The sequence below is a fragment of the Leopardus geoffroyi genome, chromosome D1 (genome assembly GCF_018350155.1).
Source record: "Leopardus geoffroyi isolate Oge1 chromosome D1, O.geoffroyi_Oge1_pat1.0, whole genome shotgun sequence".
Lineage (NCBI taxonomy): Eukaryota > Metazoa > Chordata > Mammalia > Carnivora > Felidae > Leopardus > Leopardus geoffroyi.
Genome location: NC_059329.1, coordinates 105,979,277 through 105,988,628, shown reverse-complemented (window position 1 = coordinate 105,988,628; position 9,352 = coordinate 105,979,277). Strand labels below are relative to the sequence as shown.

The following is a 9,352-nucleotide window of genomic DNA, read 5'->3' as shown; positions in this document are numbered from 1 at the left end:
CGATGGAGATTCTGTTCCTCGGGTGGAGAAGACTCGAGAGGCAGCAGCATTGGCAGAAACGCACGAGCTCAATTTTGACATCTTCAAGAGCCCTGTACGCCTCACTTATTTTCACAGTGTTGTTCAGTGCTCCACGTGGAGGATCCACAGGAGCCAAAGCCCAGGAGGACTGGCACAAGTGCCAGGCAAGGGTGAGTAGGACGTGGCTGGCAACAAGCCAGAGGCGAGGACAGTGGTGTCCCCTGCCGTTTGGAGAGCGTTTCACACCTCTCGGGTGGGTTCCGCCTTCTAACACATTTCCACTGACTTCACAACCACCTGTGGGTTTGCCAGGCCGGCCGGCGTCCTCCTCACTTTCCAAGACGAGCCCTTTGTTTCAAGGTCATCTGGCAAGGGTTAGGGCCCAGGTCTCCCGAGTCCCCGGTTCCAAGATCTTTCTCTGGTTGCCTGTGTTCCGATGTCTCTTGGCGACCTCCTAAGGGGAAAAACCCTTCTCTTCCAAAGAGCGTTTTCCACTAATGCTAGGGTGGTGGTGGGTGGGCAGGAGGAATGACCACCTTCAGTCCCGAGAGCTTCCTAGATGAACAAGGCTGTCCTCGGCATTGGAATGAAAAGACGTCAAAGTCCTCTGGGCACAGAGGGTTCCTGAGTTGCTCCTTCTGAGCCATCAGCCAGGCGGTGGCTGGGCCTGCCTCTGGCCTCCAGTTGACATACTCCTGCCACCAAGGTGCCCACCAAGGGTCTCGACAAGGCCAGTGATGCTTGACTCTACTGAAAGGCCCTGGGGCTGCTGCAGAGACCCCGAACGATTTCCTGCAACTCCTACTGCGAAGCTGCGGACAGAGCAACAAGGGATTCTCCCAAGGTCACTGGGGTCCGAGAAGGCCACGCAGAGGGCAACAGGTGCCAGTCAAACAGGCAATCTTCGATCTGAGACACCCCAGTCTTAGCTTGGGTCCCCACCATGGTAGGGGAGTAGACATGCTCCCAATGGCATGGGGGACCCAAACCAGGTGGACTTCGCCAGTGTCATCTGAGAGGGTGTGGGCATCTGGGATCAAGGCCTGGGCCATCAACCCACTCCTACCTCACGACGCCCCTTACGAATCATAAACACACACCGATCTCCTGAGGATTGATGATTAACACAGGCAGTGGGTCTCTAGCCCCGTGTGTCCACATGCCAGGGTTAGTGGGCCAGCAAACACCAACATCTACATGATCTCATGTAATCCCTCCATCAAAGCTGTAGGAGAGGTGTTATGGTCTCTTACTTTGATCACATGAAGAAATGGAGACGAAGAGGAGTACAGAGTAAGTAGCTGGCGATCACCCGGGACTCCCTGGGAGATCTGGGTCCATGGCTTAGAGCTTTATCTCCTGACAGCGCTCTCCTCATCCATCCCGGTGGCTGACCACACCTGTCCTCGGACTGGTGCCAGGCTGGCTCCGCTGGGAACCAAGGGCCTTGCCCCTGGAGATGCTGGTTGAAGAGCACAGGAGTCGACGGTTCCAACTAACAAACAAAAGCCTTCTCTCCTCCACTCCTCTTGGACGGCGACTTGGAACCTGGCTCCCCATATCCTCCTCAGCCCCCATCTTTGGACCTTAGAGGTCCCCCCGTGGGGACTTCGCGTCTGTGCTGACTTCCATCCCATGTGGTAGAGTCTCACATCTGTCGCTGCCGGCCCCTGTGGACCACACACGCCTGTGGTCTCCTGAGTTGCCAAAGACCGGGTCCTCCTCCCTGAACACACTTTCAACTGATGCTCCTGGCCTCTGCCTGTACCGCACATGCTCATTCTGCCTTGAGGACCTCAAGGTAACCTCATGTGTACCTCCGGTGCACCCTGGCAGCTGGGCTGGGGTTGTTTTTTGTTTTTTGCTTTTTTTTTTTTTTTTTTTTTAATGTTACTACCCATCTTTTTTTAGGTATGGCTCTGCAGAAAGAAAATAAACTCTTTCATAACAAGACAGGTAAAAGCCTCCAGGTGATTCTAATGCCCAGGCAGTTTTGGGAAACTGCTCAAGTCTGCGGTTCTCCCCCAGGCTCTCTCGCGTGTGGCACAGCGCTGATTTCCATTTACCTGGGGGGGGATTCATCGTTAGCTCACTCAGGAGATCCGCTGGCACGTGGGCCACCCCTCCCCTCCCCGATCTGCTTAGTGGCCCTTTCCAAGTGCCAGCAGGAGCAGCTGGGTACAGCCACCACACGGGAACCCCCAGGGTTTGGGAGGGCCATGGCCGAGAGAGACAGGAGTTAAGGGAGATGCTTGACTCTCTCCGCTCCGCTGCTATGGGCCCTAGGCCTGGGCTCTGTGAGGCTACATCCTCACGTGTTACACTGCTGAAACGGAAGAACATCTTGACTGTCCCATCCGCACAATGCTCTCCTTGTGTTTAATCCCACTGACTTCACCTTCTCTTGTCTGCAAACAGCTGGCAGGTGCACTGGGGTGTCAGCGATGAGGAGGAGGTGATGTGCTCCTCGGGACCCACAGTCTGGCGGAGGAGACAAAATGCTGTTGATTCTGGGATCATCGAGATAGCACCCCGGAGTCGCTGGGGTTCAGGGGAAGGCCGGCTCGCAGAGGAGAGCGAGAGGCTCTCAGAGCTGTCAGAGGAGACAGCATTTGGGTTGGCTCTTCGAGGAGGAATTTGTCAGCTAGAAAGGTGGAAGGAAAGTGGGCAGTTTAGACAGTGGGCATGTCACGAGCGTGGCACAGAAAACGTGGGCCCCAAAGCCGCCCGTGCGCAGGAACCGGATGGAGGGCAAACATTTGAAATCCCTCCGAAACCATTTCACTCATCCAAGAACCATTATCCTGAGCCTCACTACACGGAAAGCTCTAAGGTGGGTGCTGCGGGCAACAGGGAACCAATTAGTCTCCGCCCCAAAGGACATCCAGTCTGGCAGGGAAAGAAGGACAATAAAAATGGACCATTATGGAGTTTTAGCTATAGATGGAAACTTCCAGATTTCCTTGTTCTAAACTTGCAGAAACGAGGGGAGGGATGACTCACCCACGACAAAAAGCCAGCTGGAGACACAGCCAGGATCAGACTCAGATCTTCAGATTTCTGTCCCATGCTCTTCTCCCTGTGCCCCAGCAGAAAGCTTGGACGGGCCCGTGGGAGCTGGAGGGACAGTGTGAGGGCTTCTGGCTGGGGAAAGGGTGCTGGTGAGGTGCCTGAGCTGGGCCTTGAAAGCCAGGATGGCACAGAGCGTGTGCTCAGGAGACCTGGGTGTTCAGAGACCCTGAGACAGGGGGGCAGGAAGGAGTTCCCCGGAACCCAGGCTGGGGCAGTGGGGTGCGTCAGACCTTGTGCCGACCTTCTAAGAAGTCTATTTATCGCCGAGAGTGGTGAAGAAATGTAGAGACCAGAAGGAGGGAGCCTACTGTGGCCACTCCCTGTCGGTGGCCCTAAGGTAGTCCCAGCCACGCCCAACTTGGTCTTTCCAGAATATGTAAATTTTTTACTTCCCCCTGCAGAGTGTAATCTTCTGGAAACCAGGGATCATTCAACATGACAAGTGTGCTGGTCACTGAAGGGGACGCCGAAATGATTGTCTGTGCCAGAGGATGTGACCCTCTCAGCCAGAGGACACAAGTGACTTGAGGCAGAGTGTCGGGGCCAGGTGGGGGGTGGGTAGTAGGTACAAACACCTAGGAGATTAGGAATTACTACTATCCAAACAAACAAACAAAACAAAACAAAAAACCAGAAAATAACCAGTGTCGGGGGCACCTGAGTGGCTCAGTCAGTTAAGCATCTGACTTTGGCTCAGGTCACAATCTCGTGGTTTGTGGGTTTCGAGCCTCGCGTGGGGCTCTGTGCTGACAACTTAGAGCCTGGAGCCTGCTTCGGATTCTGTGTCTCACCCTCGCTCTCTGCCCCTCCCCTCTTGCACTCTGTCTCTCTTTGTCTCAAAAATAAGCATTAAAAAAAAAAGAAGAAGAAGAAGAAGAAAAGAAAATGACAAGTGTTGGCAAGGATGCGGAGAAATTGAAGCACTTGGTGGCGGAAATGTAAAATGGTGCCATCACTGTGACAAATAATATAGCAATTTCTCAAAACGCTAAAAATAGAATACCACGTGACCCAGCAAGTCCACTTCTGGGCGAATATCCGCAAGAACTGAAAGCAGGGTCTTAAAGATATATTTATTTTATAGCCATGTTCATAGCAGCATTATTCACGACGGCTAAAACGTGGAAGCATACAAGTGTCCACCGAATAAACAAAAATGTGGCCCCTACCCGCCACGGCATATTATTCAGCCTTAAAAAGGGAGGAAAAGCTCATGCAGGCTAGGTCGCGGATGGACCCCGAGGACTCCCATGCTAAGTGAAATCAGCTGGTTACAAAAAGATAAATACCGTGGGATTCCTCTTACGTGAGGTTACTGGAACAGTCAAGCTCGAGGAGACGGAAAGGAGAAAGGTGGTTGACAGGGGCTGGGGAGGAGGGGACAGGGAGGGTGGTGGTATTGTTTGATGGGTACAGAGTTTCAGTTCGGGAATATGAAAAAGTTCCGGTGACGGATGCAGTGATGGGGGAACAGCAGTATGTATCTAAGGCCGTGCCAGCGGACAATTAAAAATTATGGTAATAGGGGGCGCCTGGGTGGCGCAGTCGGTTAAGCGACCGACTTCAGCCAGGTCACGATCTCGCGGTCCGTGAGTTCGAGCCCCGCGTCGGGCTCTGGGCTGATGGCTCGGAGCCTGGAGCCTGTTTCCGATTCTGTGTCTCCCTCTCTCTCTGCCCCTCCCCCGTTCATGCTCTCTCTCTCTGTCCCAAAAATAAATAAAACGTTGAAAAAAAAAATTTAAAAATTATGGTAATAATTAAAGATAATAGCCAAAATTAAGATAATAGCCAAATTATGGGAAGGGCCTCAATGTCCATCAACTGAAGAATGGACAAAGAAGACGTGGTTTATATATACAATAGAGTACTACTTGGCAATGAGAAAGAATGAAATCTGGCCATTTGTAGCAACATGGATGGAACTGGAGGGCTGAGTGAAATAAGTCAGTCGGAGAAGGACAGATACATGTTTTCACTCATATGTGGCTCTTGAGAAACTTAACAGAAGACCATGCGGGAAGGGAAGGGGAAAAGAATAGTTACAAACAGAGAGGGAGGGAGGCAAACCACAGGAGAATCTTAAATGCAGAGAACAAACTGAGGGGGGCAGGGTGGGGGAGAGGGGAAAATGGGTGAAGGGCATTGAGGAGGGCACTTGTTGGGATGAGCACTGGGTGTTGTATGTAAGCCAATATGACAATAAACTATATTCATTAAAAAAAATGGTTAAGATGACGGGGGCGCCTCTGGGTCTCTCAGTCGGTTAAGCGTCCAACTTTGGCTCAGGTCATGATCTCGCAGTCTGTGAGTCGGAGCCCCGCGTCGGGCTCTGTGCTGGCAGCTCGGAGCCTGGAGCCTGCTTCGGATTCTGTGTCTCCCTCTCACCCTGCTCCTCCCCCACTCGTGCTCTGTCTCTGTCTCTCTCTCAAAAAATAAACACTTGAAAATGTATAAACAGTGGTGAAGACGATAAATTTTATGTCGTATGTATTTTACCACCACAAAACATTTGAAAAAGGAAAAAAACCAACAGGAGATGAGGGGGTCAGCAAACGCTTCCTATAAAGGGCCAGACGGCAAACACTTTCAGCTTCGCAAGTCATACGATCTCTGTCACAACGATGCAAATACTCAGTTCTATCAGTTTGGCACAGAAGCCACCACAGATAAGGAATACACAAATAAGTGTGGCCAGGTTCCATTAAGTCTATTTACAAAACTAAGTGGCGAGCCAGACCTGTCCGTGGGCTGTGGTCTGCTGATCTAGGTGTCCACACCTGTATCTTGACTTTCCATTGAGCACTGATCACAGGCTCTAGGTTTGTGAGGTTCTATGTCTTTTAGAAAAATTTTTTTAATGTGTAGTTTTGAGAGAGAGAGAGAGAGAGAGAGACAGAACGCGAGCAGCGAAGGGGCACAGACAGACACAGAATCCGAAGCAGGCTCCAGGCTCCAAGCTGTCAGTGTGGAGCTTGGCCTGGGGATCCAACTCCCAAACCATGGGCCACCCAGGCTCAGGCTCATGTGAAGTTCCATGTTAACTTGTAGCCTCTTGTCAGGCAGAGTGCAAACAATTTCCCTCAGGTAGAAAAGATCTTTCCAAAACATAAGGATTTTTGCCCTGGAGGGCAATACCAGTTCTGTATCAGACCTATCGGTTCTATCTAGCTATTCCTATAAATACCTTGTTCTTCAAATTCTCCCAGGAGTCATCTTGCCTGTCCTGCCTGTTCCCTCATGAAGGAGTTAAAGAAATCTCTGATGCACAGTCTTTCCTTAAAAACAGAACAAAAACTATAAGAAATCCAAAAAGGGGGTGATTAGTGCTCGCTTCGGCAGCACATATACAAAAAGGGGGTGATTCAAATTGCTGGGGAGATCAGGAAAGGCTTCTTGGAGGCGGCAGCATTTGAGAAGGGCCTGGAAGGTTGAGAAGGCTGGCTGGCTTGGGGGCCTGGTACAGGTCAGCGGAAGGCTGGGGAAGTGGCATGGAGCTGGAACGGGGGGAAAGGAGCAGCACCCCAGCACACAGGCTGAGAATCTCTTCCGGGGGGCAATGAATGGCTCGGGGATCTCCCACCCGGTTCCCAAGGCCTCACGTGGCCCCCTGCCTGAGTCAGCCTGCATCGGGTTTGATGCTAAGGACAGGCCATGGAAAGAGGCAGACCTTGAAGTGGGGGCTGGGCCCCAGCACTGCTGATGTCTGTGTGATCCTGATTTCCTTTTTTTTTTTTTTTTTTTTAAGTTTATTTATTTATTTATTTTGAGAGAGACAGAGAGAAAGGAAGACAGAGAATCCCAAGCAGGTTCTGCTGCACTTTCCGCGCGGAGCCCGATGCGGGGCTGGAACTCACAAACCATGAGATCATGACCTGAGCCAAAGTCAAGAGTCAGATGCTTAACCGACTGAGCCACCCGGACACCGCCTGATTTCATTTCTTCACCCCTGCACATCAGCTTTTTCTTCTGCAAACAAAGACAATAATAATTGTGGATCGGGTGACTCACCGACTCAATGGCCCTGTGACTCAATGGCCCTGAAGGAGACGCCTTCGTGTTTGGTTCCCCACAGCTCTCATCACACCTGTGCTCAGGGCCATGCCCCCACCCTCACAGGCAGAGGCCATGCCCCAGGCACCTGTTCTCTGGCTGGGAAGGGGGTAGAGGACAATGAGGCCCATGGGTGGGGCTTGTCCTGGCTGGGCAGCCAGCGGAAGCCGCTTCACGGATCATTCTCTCACTCCGACCATAAACAATTGCTGAGGCCTGATATCCCATTTTATATTTACAGAGCCATATTTTCTCTTTCTGGCGAACAACAGCAATTAGGTGGTTCTCAAAGTCGCTCTGGGTGTACACAGGGACGCACCCAGTGTGAGCCCATTGTACCCATGAGCAAACTCTGGTTCCAGAGGGAAAGTGACGCAGAGTCATCGAGAAGTCACTGGTAGGGCTGGGGCTTAGGCTCCATGGCCTGGTTGATGGTGACTGTTGTCGGCCACTTCCTCCAGCTGCCTTTACGTCAACACCAGGGCCTGCACTGGGGGCCGCTGGAAGCCGAGCTATCCCAGCCTGAGTGGCAGGGCCCGGGCTGTGGACGGATTGGTGACTGCAGGGCGGCCGGCCGACAGTGAAGCTTCTTGTCCTCCCGCCTTTAGGTAATTTGGCCTTATAAGTACCTGGGGTATTGTCTGTTGGGGAATTGCCCTCGGCAGGCCCCCTGGGAAAAGAACCATTAGGGAAGAAAATAAGGTCCCGCAAGAAATTGTGCGGCCTTACGTTTAGCCCTTGCCATCCCCTCTGGAGACTTCTCTACTTACAGGAAGGATAGCCTCATACGTTTGCCAGCAAAGGTGGCCAACGAAGGAGAGACCTGGGTCCGAAAGCCCCACTCCGGTAACTAAGGAGTGTATCTTTGGACACAGGTCCCTCTGACCCCTGGGTCCACTTGGCCCCCAGAAGGCATGCCAGATGATGACTGAACCTATCGGTTAAAGTACAGAATGGTTCATTGGTTCCTAGGTGCATTGTCTGTCTGAGGATGTATAAGGCATGGGTTTCTAAGGCCCTCTTGGCCCCCTTCCTGGCACCTCGGACCCAGGCGAACACTTTTCTTCAAAACCACAAATGATTCAGGGAAACAACTAAGAGGTCGTGTCCCTGTAACTGTTCCACTTGAGGTGTTGAGAGATAAATGGCCGTTCGTGAAAACAGCAAAGCAAATACTTTACAAATTATAGACGAACATAGATACATAATAAAAACAAGAAAAGAAATTAATCAATAAGCAAAGGGCAGGAGGGAACGTTATGACAAAACAACCATGTTATTCCTCATTGGGTGACTATGCAAAGGAACAATTTTAGAATCGGGTAATGTTAGAAAAACACAGATGACGTACGTTACAAGGAAAACACTGGCATGTATTATGCCACGTTTAGTGCAATAAAGGGGCCAGTTCAACACACTGCTGTCGTCTGTGTCCATTTTTATTTTCGCCGACGCCGTTCATCCTTCGGGAACCCCCGGACCTGCTGGAGCTGGAACCCTGGCAGGGGGCTGTCAGACTGATGACTGTAACTAAAATGGTCTCTGAAATCGCTTCTGGGCCGCCTCCAGCGACACTGAGGTGTGTCTGGTTGAGGGAAGTGCTCTCTAGGCTCCAGGTGCTACTCAAAGCCTCCAGCGTCCCAGACTGAGCCCAGGCAGCTGGGAGGCGCTGGGCGTGGAAGGCAATCTCCATCCGCTTTCTGGGGAGATTACTGCCTCCTTCACTCTCAGACTCTGATTTGCTGGCCCCGGTGGTCCCACAGGCTGAGCGCCTCAGGAGCTCTGGTCCCTCTGTGACTGTGGCCGCTGATTTGTTCCCTGGCTTCCTGCTGATTGGGGCTAATTCCTGAAAACTCAAAGTCCGTCTCTAGGCAGGAACAGACTGTGGCCTGAGCTGAACAAGCCTGTCTGCAGCTCTGAGGGTATGAACTCACTCCCCCAGATCAGTCGCTGAGCTGTGGGGCCGAGTCACAAGGTGGAGATAAACGGCCAGGAAAGTCAGTGAAATGCTGGCCTTGCAGTGGGCCGCTCAACCTCGTTCCCCAGCAGCGGGGACTGGGCAAGAGACCCCCTCTGCAGTCTTGGGGCGGGGGGCTCTTTAGCTCAGCCTCTGGTTGCTTGCCCCTTCCAGAGAGGGGGATGACCTTGTCGGGCACTCCTTCTCACTCTTCCACGGTCTTCCTACAGCATCTTTTGTGGCCTCGGCATT

General features: G+C 52.1%; 1 long non-coding RNA gene across 2 annotated transcripts; it reads right to left on the bottom strand.

Annotated features, from left to right (window-relative positions):
- Positions 1-2,377: 2,377 nt before the first annotated feature.
- Positions 2,378-7,743, bottom strand: LOC123601801. 2 transcript variants are annotated; one of them, XR_006714258.1, is made up of 3 exons: positions 7,102-7,743; positions 3,025-3,100; positions 2,378-2,665 (listed from the first exon to the last, which is right to left on the bottom strand). It is a non-coding gene; the product is annotated as an uncharacterized LOC123601801 (long non-coding RNA). The 2 variants fall into 2 exon arrangements; XR_006714257.1 differs by lacking the exon at positions 7,102-7,743 and having other exon boundaries at positions 3,025-3,792.
- Between the last annotated feature and the right edge of the window lie 1,609 nt (positions 7,744-9,352).